The 13,109-nt window shown below is 37.9% G+C and overlaps 1 long non-coding RNA gene across 1 annotated transcript in view; it reads left to right on the forward strand.

The window, feature by feature from the left end:
• Positions 1-13,109, forward strand: part of LOC140836222 (uncharacterized) — a 49,658-nt gene that overhangs the window by 3,887 nt on the left and 32,662 nt on the right. The window contains exon 2 of the long non-coding RNA XR_012119035.1: positions 1,713-1,911. This is a non-coding gene — a long non-coding RNA (uncharacterized lncRNA). The remainder of the gene's footprint in view (positions 1-1,712; positions 1,912-13,109) is intronic.

A 13,109-nucleotide genomic window follows, 5' to 3' on the forward strand; every position in this document is an offset into this window, starting at 1 on the left:
ACCCGATGTCATCCAATTGCCCCAAGGACAAAATATTTTTCATCAGTCCTTTCACATGTCATACCTCCTGTATGGTGCGAATGGTTCCATCAAACATTTTTATTTTGATAGTACCGACCCCAGCGATTTCCAAGGCATGATCATTTCCCATGAATACAGATCCTCCTGAGACTGGTTCATAATGATCGATCTCTTCGAGATGTCATGTGCCACGTCGCTCCTGAATCCATAATCCATGTGTCACAAAATTTGTGCATGCCTTCTGCAACAGTTGCTGCTTCGCTGAATAATATTTCACCACTGCCTGAAGTACTGGCCACATTTCCTTGAAAACTTTTATCAATACTCGTACACTCTTTCTTGAAGTGCCCTTTACCGCCACATTTAAAGCAGTAAATATTTTTCTTCTTACTTCTTGACTTTGATCTACCTCGTCTTTGGCTCCCACTGGAGTCACGGTCCATGAATCTTCCTATTATCATCGGCAAAGCCTCTGCCTACTTCGAAGTTACCAACATGTCTTCCTTATTCTTGCGCCGGCTTTCTTCTCCAAGAACAACAGTTAAGACATCATCGAATCTTAGAAAGCTCATAAGAATATTGTTGGTAATGTTGATGATAAGTTGATCATATGAATCTGGTAGACTTTGAAGTAGAAGCTCCGCACGTTCCTTTTCCATATTTTATGCCCCATGGAAGTGAGTTGGGCAAATAGAGTATTTAGTGTGTTGATATGGTCGGTCATCGATGAAGATTCAGCCATCCGAAGAGTATAAAGCCTTCTCTTTAGGAAAATCATGTTGTGTAGCGACTTGACCTCGTACATCTTTGTCAGAGTATCCCAGATAACTTTGGCTGTTTTTATCTCAGAGATACTTGACAAAACTTCGTCTGCTATTGCCAAGTGTAAATTGCAACGGCATTATCATTCATCTCATTCCACTTTCCATCATCTGTAATCTCCACCGGTCTATCTTTAATAGCCGCCAAGCAGTTTTCCTTTCTTAAAATTGCTTGTATCTTTATTTTCCACAGCATAAAATTGCTTCCATTGAACTTTAATATCTCGTACCTTCCCGCCATTATGTCTACAACAATTTTATAGACTGGACAAAATAATCCCGCCTTAAATAAAAAATCTCGAAAAATCTTTTCTGATGTGGAAGATCAGTCTAGGCTGCAACCACATAGCATACTCAGAATTTTAAGAAATTTTAAACCAAGGCTCTGATACCACTTGTTAGTCCCACGTGCGGAATTTGAGATAATAAAACCCGAAAATAAAGAATAAACTGGACACCGAGATTTACGTAGAAAACCCCTAAAAATTATTATGGTAAAAACCACGGGCAAGATGAAAAGAATTCCACTATAATATTTTGTAGTGTACAACTCACTCACTGTGTTTCCAAAGAGAACACACACTCTCTTAATACAGGAGAACTAACACCTCACAAATATTATAGAACTAATAAGAGAAATAAGAAATCACAAGAAGAAATTTGTGAATGGGATGCTTATGAATTGCAAAATGGGTACATATTTATAGGTTCTTGGCCATGTGTGAACAATGAAATTGCCGCACAATTTCATCACGCAATTCCATCCAACTTTGTTGACCCACGAAATTATTCAGCTAATTTCAACCAATTCCCCTGACATGCAATAAATACTTTCTTTGAACATTATTCCTCTGCCAACATGTACCTCAGAAAATACTTTGTGAAGACAGGGCAGGGGGTGGCGACCAAGAAGACGGCCGCGAACTTCCTCCAGATCGGAGTTGAGGCCGGCTAAGAAGGAAAATATACGATTTCTTTCAATTTTCTGTTGATAGCGGGTAGCTTCAGTAGGGCTATCCCATTTTTCTTCATCGAAGAAATCCCTCTCTTGACACACCACGAGTAGGTCGTTGTAATTGTTGGATCTGCTTTTTAAACGCCCAAACACAGCGTTCCAATATTTTACATGTCTTCATCTCGTTCTTCGGGCCCACCATCTTCCAGTCTTGATCTCCCACTATTTCTAATATTACATTTAAATAGTCATGGCACATAAGGGATACATCTCATGGGGTGGGAACGGGCCATAAACCAGGCCAACTTTAATAATATCAAATATTAAAAAAAATAAATAAAACAGTAAAATATCCTAACATATACCTAACACATTGATCAAGGCTCTCGATCATCTTTCATTCATTTAATATCAAATATTAACATCAATTTAATTAAACAATTTAATTAATTGATAAATCATATATCTAATAATTATATCACTAACCACCACAATTATTAAAGAATTTAATAAATTAAATAAACTCATTTATTTAATTTCCAATTAAATCAATAATAATTGATTTCTTATAAAAACTCATTTTTACCGTAAATAATTAAAATCATATTCTAATTATTTATTTTACAAGAAAATTATTAATTTTCCAAAATAAAAATTGAACCAATTTTCAAAAATATCAATTTTACCCAAAATTTTGAAAAATCAGAAAATTGCACCATGGGCCCAAACAATTCAAGCCCACCAATCATCACGCTTCCCGAGATGATCCAGGGCAGTCGCCCCCGCTGCCCGCCCGCTGCTCGAACGTTTCGGGCAGTGGCAGCAACATGTGCGCGCAACGCCGCAAGCATCCGCACGCTGCGCCGCGTTGTGCGCCGCCCTGCGTGCGGACGTTCCGCACGCTGCGCCGCTCTGCACGCGTCTTCGCGCAGGGCGCTGCGCACTGCACGCGCAGCCCTGCTCTCGGTCTGCCCGGAACAGTTCCGGGCAGATCGCGATTTTTTTTTTTGTTTCGAAAATCCAAAAAAAAATTTTATGTGCATCAATTTTTCTGAAAATTTTCTTGTGTGGTTAGAAATAAATTATTCAATATAATTTAAAATCATACGATTAAAAAAATCTGGCTCTGATACCACTGTTGGATCTGGTTTTCTACACGCCCAATACGCTGCAGAAGTTTTAAAAAATATTTAAAATTATTTTAACAATCAAAATTTGATTTTCTTTGGACGTTCGTATGATTTTAACGAATTAACATACATAGGATGTCAGAAATTATACCTTTGTGAATTAATCACGAGGCTCCAACTAATCCGGTATAAACAGATTAGCTCTTGTTGATTCTTTACGAACTTTCTTCAAGGGAGTCCTTGTTTGATCCTCCTATCAAGTCCATGACTAGATGGTATGTTCCTCTTCCAAATTGCACTACAAAATTTGGAAGAGATTTTACGTTGGAGACTAAAACGAGAGGCGGCTCAACCTTGGAAAGTGAATCAAGGTGGCCGAAATTCTTAGGGTTTGAGGGAGAGTTTTTTTCGAAAATTCTGTCTTGGTAGGCTAGGTTTTTTGACTTGCATCACCTATTTATAATTAAGTCATAGCCTAATTACATAATTAACATTAATGGGCTTGATTAAATTAATTGGGCTAGTCCAACTAATTTAATCAAGGCCCATTATCACTTTAATTAATTATTATGTTGGACTTGTACCCCTACATGCCCATTAAACATAATGCCTACCATATTTAATTTATTAATTAATTAACTCCACTTTTGAGCTTAATAAATTAAATACATTATAAATTCAACATTTGAACTCTATTTCCTACAATCGTCGGGAACGCTTCTAGGGACAAACTTTCGCCAGGTGTCCCGGCTGTTTACAAACGTTACATCTACCAAGTACTCCCTGGCAGTGTTCTGTGGGATGTCTTCCTCCACAATTTCTGCAATATACACCAGTATAACTCGGACTGGACACACTGGATACCGATGAACCACTCGGTTCATTTCCCAAATTCTTAAACTGTTTCTTACGAATCTTCAGTTGTTCTGTCTTTTCACCACTGCTACTGCCAATCTCAACTCTGGAAGGCAGTTGCTGTAGACTCGGTACTGGAAAATCATACGATGCTCCCTGTTGTCCTATCAGAACGGTTTCTGCTCTTTTGGCTCTATTCAGGGTATCAGCAAAACTACTCGATTGCTTCACATTCACCAATATACGTATTTCAGGAATCAATCCCTGAATAAACTGACTAGAAATAGCATCGTCATTTCTAGCCACAAGAGGGGCAAAACGTAATAAGGTGAAGAACTGCGCCAAGTACTCCTCAATACTCATCTGTCCCTGTTTCAGGTTTGTAAACTCTGCACTTCTGTCCTGTCTATAGGATATTGGGAAGAATCTTTGATAAAATTCAAATCTAAAGATCTTCCACGAAATCGCTGAACGATTCTGTTCTAAAGCTCCTTTGGTTAGTAACCACCATCTTCTTGCATTTTCTTGCAACTGGTTCTCAATTAGGTTAACCCTACACTCATCTGTGAAATCAAGGAATTCAAACACCATTTCTATCTCCTCAAGCCAATTCTCACAGTCTGCGGGCGTCTCAGTTCCCTTCAAGAACGGCGGTTGAAACGACTGAAACCTGTTCAACTGCGTTTCCATCTGCTTTTCTGACGTACCTATCTGTTCTGTCGAAGTACTACCCCTTTCTGGAATTCTCCGAGGCGCTATATCTGAATATCAAACAGATTAGTACACAATCTATACAATCTGTCTCAGCCCTCCTCTGATCATACACCTCTGATTCAGACTCGATTCTGATTCAGGCTTAACAATTACATGCTGCAATCAACTCAGATACAACCAACATGTAATAGGGAAAACAGTAATTCATGCTAGCACACATCATGTAAACCAACATCAGAATAAATCACATGCTAGCAATCACATGCAAGGAAAGAAAATTCAATCTACCCCGCTCATTCTCTTCTATCTCAGTCTGAAAGATCTATCAGTTCTGACTATCTCAATCTAAGGGATCTATCGCTCTGATACCACCTGTTGTGGGGACCCGGACGCTAATCATCTTCTTAATCATCGTTGGGATTTAATTATCAGTTCTGATAAACAGGGTCAAAAAAAAAAAATTTCTTTTCAAAATATAAATGCGGAAAGTAATGGAATCTAATTAATATACATCTCTGTATAACAACTACAAGTCAGTAGAAAAGTACAATACTGTACAACCTCAGTCTAAGGTTTAGTTACTAAGTTCAAGTAATAAAACGAGTCTACAGTAAGTCCGGAATCACCACGCTATCTAGTCCAGCCTCTTTCTCATCTTGACCCTGATCCAGCCCCACCTGTTGTCATGCACACATACAAAACAAGACAACAGCCGGATAACTCCGGTGAGAATAAATCCCAGTATAAAACATGGTAAGCATGTACAGAAACAATCTAAATCGTAACACATGCTATCATAAACATATTCAAGGATACTGGATTTCATAATCTATGAAATCAAATCCAAATAAGCATGCAATTCAATCCAGATAAACATGCAATTTAAATCAAATCATATAACATGCTATCATAACTGAAAGCAATAAACATGGGTTTCATAGTCTATGAAACCACATCTATAAACACATGCAATTCTGGTCAAATCATGTCTAGACTCGACTCAATTCTAACTCTAGGGATCCCGGTGTGAATAAGACGTCACTGTCTGTTACCTACTCTCCCAATCGGGGTAACGTACGTCTTATTCCTAGACTTCGGTCATATCTGTATCGAATAATCTACAATCGGAGGGTGTCTGCTCCTATGTAACGATACACCGAACGTCTAGTTTTGGCCGATCTGCCAATCTCTCCTATCTCAGGACTCGAATACAAATCAGTAAACAATATATTACAAAATCAAATGTAATAACAGTTTAGTATGTGATTTAGGGAAACTCGTATCAAATCTGAATCGAGTTGTGCAATCCCGTGACCACATGATTTATACCTTTGTCGTCCCGGTCGGAGGAAGACGATGACCTGTATTCAAATCTGTCCATATCAAATCTGAAATGACAATATCAAATACACTGTATCAATGAATAACTCAATTCACAATCTGTTCTGATCAATACTTAACTCAGTACATAATCTGACCAAAAATCTGAACAAGATACAATCTGATTCATATCAACGAATATCACGATGAAATCTAAATCATAACTGAATCTGATCAATCTGAATCAACTGATGTTGTAACAGTACAATAATACAGTCTTGTAACCCCGTCAACCTCAACATTCTAAATATCAAATCTAAAGGCATAATCAATACCATATCATCATTCTTCTAATTCTAGTATGTCAATATTTATGGAATTCGACTCACGATCTGTTGAAATTCATAACACAAACATACCGCATCATTTCTTTGATCTAATTCCACAAACATGCTGAATAATCTATCCAAACACATAAGAATAATCATCTCTTTATTCTTGAATCAAGAACGATACCATTCTAGTGTTTCATCTCAGTCAATATCTTCTGAAATTCATAACAATTGTATAAACAGTCTGTTCGTTAATCTGACTTCGATTATACAATGTCTACGGTAGCAGAAACAACATATCTGAATCATATTCAGTTCTGACAACATCATATTTCCAAAACATCTCAAAACGTAATAAAACTTACGTCCTGGTATAGCTTGAGTCGAGAGGAACACGCTGCTGCGTTCGGATTCGAATTTTGATACCTGGATTCTTCGAAATCACCAATCGAAAAGGCGTAAGGATTTTCCTTTCAAACCTTCGACCCTTTTTCTGAAATTTGGAGAGAAACCACGTGCAATCCTAATATATATACTGCATGCAAGGCTGGGAAACGTGGCATCATTTCTCATGCAACACGCATGACCGCGGGTGCGGTGAGTGTAAGGAGCGCGGGTGCGCTCAAGCGGTGATCCTAGCCATTCTCTCGGCAGCTCAGACCGCGGGTGCGCTTCTTGCAAGACCGCGGGTGCGGTGTCATCAGCGCGGGTGCGCTCCATCTAATACCGCAGGTGCGGTGATGCTACGGAATTTCTTACCAACTTGCTGCCCATGCACCGCGGGTGCGGTCGTGCTAGCACCGCGGGTGCGGTCGTGCTAACTTCTAAATTTTAGTTTTTTGATCATGCCACACCTGGTTTCTCAAGTCTTTCCTTCCCTCATTGCATGTCATGCATTCTCATATCTTCCGAGTCTTACGTCAATGAAGATTAATAATCTTGGTTTATCAATTCCATAATTCCTGGGCATTACATTTCTCCCCTTCTTAGATCTGAGTTCGTCCTCGAACTCATAAACAATCGGTTCAGATATAACAGGAGAAGTGTATAATAGAGTTTAAATCAAAACTCATCCTAATAAACCCATTCTGAAATCTCTTTCTTGTATCAACCTCTGATTTCAAATCTGGAATGAGAATTCATGAAGTATATTATCATAATACTTCTCAAATTAACTCTGACAAAATCAATCGTGCCATGTTGGTATACAACATCCGTATAAACCAATCTACAGCTCATCACATATCAGTACCATCAGCTGTTATCAAATCTGTCTATCCCAAACAAGGACATATACCACCTTCGGCTTCAGATACCAATCGTCATTATCCGATGTTGGTTTCTTACCTCTTTCCATTCTGAACTATCTTTATAACTATCATCAAACATGAATTCATACAGTGATAATAAGTCATAACAACTAGTGCTAACATCCAGCACCAAAGCTGTACCTAAATCTTCCAATATCTGGCTAGTACATTCTGACAGTCTGTCAATCTGCAAATAATCTAAGGAGCAACTTATGATATACTCTGTCACAAGTACCAAATCAACCAGAAATCACGTTCTGATATATTCTATCTCAACATTCTGTTGATTCTGATCATTCCTCTGACATCAATCTGTGTCATCTGGTTCTGTTTGTACGTTATCTGGTACAAACTAATAGATATAGATTGAACAATCTGTCAATCTTAATCATATCATATCACAATCTGTAGAAAATGGCAGTAATGTTATATATAAAAAAAAAACCATAGAAATGTACTCCCATTTCTATTCAGAAATATACAATTCTGTAATAAATCTTCTGATTTCTATCTTTCTGCTTATTTTGTTAGCGATTCAGACCTATCAGTATGATTTCTGCCAACATTTCAGCATAAATTCTGCAATAACTGCTCTAATCTATCTATACCAACACTGTCTGTTATCCGAATGAAAACTGAATCCATCACTGTGCATGTCTGACACTATCTGTGATATCTGATTCGAACTATTCGGCATAAACAATCAGTTAATAATATAAATTAAAGAAGAAGTACCTACCTGGTATTCGGTTCTGACTCTCAATGTCGATTCTGTTATACAATTCTGACATATTCTGACCTCATTTCTGAATTGCAGTAACTCATGAACTTAACTCTGATACAATTGAACTGTATATATATATATATATAATCTCAACGGTTCATAACAATCTGTATCACAAACGGATTCAAAACCACAGTAATATCAAACCAGCTACGAAATATCAGTAACCTATACAAATCTAGTGAGTTCAATGAACTCATAAAACACTGATTTCTGGTCAATATCTTCATGTCATTCTGAGCACTGCTATATTTCATCTGTAAATAAAATATACTCCCCAGCAATACCATCTGTATTACATACTGATCTAGAAGCAATAATACTCAAACAGATAAAATAAATGTCTGACCTTCTGGCATTTCTGAAATTTCTGATCTTTCTGACCTCAATATCATGCCCTGTCACTGATTCTATTCTCAACTGGATCAAAATCAATCTGTATACTTATTTCAGATATCGCATATTCTGAACACAATCTGTTTCAAGCACAATTCTTATCTGAACAATTTCTGTATACACCAATTACAGTTCTCAGAATATTCAATACATCTTCAGAGATTCTATTCACTCCATCATAAGCTGCAAATATATCAAAATCTCATAGATATAACAAGCATAGAGTCATCAGAACATCTCTGAATATACTGAAACACGCCAAGAGCAACACTAAATCAAATGTGTCGATACTCTTCTACTGATCTTTCAATTCTCATTCTGTTCCATTCTGTATATTCAATATCATTCTGTACTGAATGCTAAAATAACAATCAATATCTGATCTGAATTCAATCCTGATCTCTATCTTTCTGCTATCACAAATCTAAAATCTTATCTGACCACATCAGTCAATTCATACATCATGACATATCTGTCAATGTTAGGCTCGATTTCAGTAAATCTACTGAATACATAAGGATACCATCTGTTCCTTTCTGTATTAATCGAGTCATATACAACACAGATACTAAAGGAGTTCTAAATCTAGAATCCTTATCGTGGTATCTCCACTGATCAGTCATTTCTGGTCTGATTCTTACTATTTCTGGCAAAATACTACAATATGTCTGTACTTGTTCAGCATATACATATCAGTACTGCGATCAAATCAAAAAAAACCCAAGTACATCATAATCTAACTCGATCTCGTTTTTCATCTTACTGTAGTATATAACATGTTACAGAAATCTCTAATATCAACATTTATCCAACAAGCAAGGAATCTATACTACAGTATAAACAGATCCAACAGATACAGCATATCTTCATGCAGCCCCATCACAGATACTCATGAAGAATGCATTAGTACATATCGATACATATGCATTATAATCATAAAGGAATAGTACCTGTTGTGAATTCTGGATCTGTGTTTTCAATTGAACTCTATTTCCTACAATCGTCGGGAACGCTTCTAGGGACAAACTTTCGCAAGGTGTCCCGGCTGTTTACAAACGTTACATCTACCAAGTACTCCCTGGCAGTGTTCTGTGGGATGTCTTCCTCCACAATTTCTGCAATATACACCAGTATAACTCGGACTGGACACACTGGATACCGATGAACCACTCGGTTCATTTCCCAAATTCTTAAACTGTTTCTTACGAATCTTCAGTTGTTCTGTCTTTTCACCACTGCTACTGCCAATCTCAACTCTGGAAGGCAGTTGCTGTAGACTCGGTACTGGAAAATCATACGATGCTCCCTGTTGTCCTATCAGAACGGTTTCTGCTCTTTTGGCTCTATTCAGGGTATCAGCAAAACTACTCGATTGCTTCACATTCACCAATGTACGTATTTCAGGAATCAATCCCTGAATAAACTGACTAGAAATAGCATCATCATTTCTAGCCACAAGAGGGGCAAAACGTAATAAGGTGAAGAACTGCGCCAAGTACTCCTCAATACTCATCTGTCCCTGTTTCAGGTTTGTAAACTCTGCACTTCTGTCCTGTCTATAGGATATTGGGAAGAATCTTTGATAAAATTCAAATCTAAAGATCTTCCACGAAATCGCTGAACGATTCTGTTCTAAAGCTCCTTTGGTTAGTAACCACCATCTTCTTGCATTTTCTTGCAACTGGTTCTCAATTAGGTTAACCCTACACTCATCTGTGAAATCAAGGAATTCAAACACCATTTCTATCTCCTCAAGCCAATTCTCACAGTCTGCGGGCGTCTCAGTTCCCTTCAAGAACGGCGGTTGAAACGACTGAAACCTGTTCAACTGCGTTTCCATCTGCTTTTCTGACGTACCTATCTGTTCTGTCGAAGTACTACCCCTTTCTGGAATTCTCCGAGGCGCTATATCTGAATATCAAACAGATTAGTACCCAATCTATACAATCTGTCTCAGCCCTCCTCTGATCATACACCTCTGATTCAGACTCGATTCTGATTCAGGCTTAACAATTACATGCTGCAATCAACTCAGATACAACCAACATGTAATAGGGAAAACAGTAATTCATGCTAGCACACATCATGTAAATCAACATCAGAATAAATCACATGCTAGCAATCACATGCAAGGAAAGAAAATTCAATCTACCCCGCTCATTCTCTTCTATCTCAGTCTGAAAGATCTATCAGTTCTGACTATCTCAATCTAAGGGATCTATCGCTCTGATACCACCTGTTGTGGGGACCCGGACGCTAATCATCTTCTTAATCATCGTTGGGATTTAATTATCAGTTCTGATAAACAGGGTCAAAAAAAAAATTTCTTTTTAAAATATAAATGCGGAAAGTAATGGAATCTAATTAATATACATCTCTGTATAACAACTACAAGTCAGTAGAAAAGTACAATACTGTACAACCTCAGTCTAAGGTTTAGTTACTAAGTTCAAGTAATAAAACGAGTCTACAGTAAGTCCGGAATCACCACGCTATCTAGTCCAGCCTCTTTCTCATCTTGACCCTGATCCAGCCCCACCTTGTTGTCATGCACACATACAAAACAAGACAACAGCCGGATAACTCCGGTGAGAATAAATCCCAGTATAAAACATGGTAAGCATGTACAGAAACAATCTAAATCGTAACACATGCTATCATAAACATATTCAAGGATACTGGATTTCATAATCTATGAAATCAAATCCAAATAAGCATGCAATTCAATCCAGATAAACATGCAATTTAAATCAAATCATATAACATGCTATCATAACTGAAAGCAATAAACATGGGTTTCATAGTCTATGAAACCACATCTATAAACACATGCAATTCTGGTCAAATCATGTCTAGACTCGACTCAATTCTAACTCTAGGGATCCCGGTGTGAATAAGACGTCACTGTCTGTTACCTACTCTCCCAATCGGGGTAACGTACGTCTTATTCCTAGACTTCGGTCATATCTGTATCGAATAATCTACAATCGGAGGGTGTCTGCTCCTATGTAACGATACACCGAACGTCTAGTTTTGGCCGATCTGCCAATCTCTCCTATCTCAGGACTCGAATACAAATCAGTAAACAATATATTACAAAATCAAATGTAATAACAGTTTAGTATGTGATTTAGAGAAACTCGTATCAAATCTGAATCGAGTTGTGCAATCCCGTGACCACATGATTTATACCTTTGTCGTCCCGGTCGGAGGAAGACGATGACCTGTATTCAAATCTGTCCATATCAAATCTGAAATGACAATATCAAATACACTGTATCAATGAATAACTCAATTCACAATCTGTTCTGATCAATACTTAACTCAGTACATAATCTGACCAAAAATCTGAACAAGATACAATCTGATTCATATCAACGAATATCACGATGAAATCTAAATCATAACTGAATCTGATCAATCTGAATCAACTGATGTTGTAACAGTACAATAATACAGTCTTGTAACCCCGTCAACCTCAACATTCTAAATATCAAATCTAAAGGCATAATCAATACCATATCATCATTCTTCTAATTCTAGTATGTCAATATTTATGGAATTCGACTCACGATCTGTTGAAATTCATAACACAAACATACCGCATCATTTCTTTGATCTAATTCCACAAACATGCTGAATAATCTATCCAAACACATAAGAATAATCATCTCTTTATTCTTGAATCAAGAACGATACCATTCTAGTGTTTCATCTCAGTCAATATCTTCTGAAATTCATAACAATTGTATAAACAGTCTGTTCGTTAATCTGACTTCGATTATACAATGTCTACGGTAGCAGAAACAACATATCTGAATCATATTCAGTTCTGACATCATCATATTTCCAAAACATCTCAAAACGTAATAAAACTTACGTCCTGGTATAGCTTGAGTCGAGAGGAACATGCTGCTGCGTTCGGATTCGAATTTTGATACCTGGATTCTTCGAAATCACCAATCGAAAAGGCGTAAGGATTTTCCTTTCAAACCTTCGACCCTTTTTCTGAAATTTGGAGAGAAACCACGTGCAATCCTAATATATATACTGCATGCAAGGCTGGGAAACGTGGCATCATTTCTCATGCAACACGCATGACCGCGGGTGCGGTGAGTGTAAGGAGCGCGGGTGCGCTCAAGCGGTGATCCTAGCCATTCTCTCGGCAGCTCAGACCGCGGGTGCGCTTCTTGCAAGACCGCGGGTGCGGTGTCATCAGCGCGGGTGCGCTCCATCTAATACCGCAGGTGCGGTGATGCTACGGAATTTCTTACCAACTTGCTGCCCATGCACCGCGGGTGCGGTCGTGCTAGCACCGCGGGTGCGGTCGTGCTAACTTCTAAATTTTAGTTTTTTGATCATGCCACACCTGGTTTCTCAAGTCTTTCCTTCCCTCATTGCATGTCATGCATTCTCATATCTTCCGAGTCTTACGTCAATGAAGATTAATAATCTTGGTTTATCAATTCCA

This window comes from Primulina eburnea, chromosome 7 (assembly GCF_022965805.1).
Source record: "Primulina eburnea isolate SZY01 chromosome 7, ASM2296580v1, whole genome shotgun sequence".
NCBI lineage: Eukaryota > Viridiplantae > Streptophyta > Magnoliopsida > Lamiales > Gesneriaceae > Primulina > Primulina eburnea.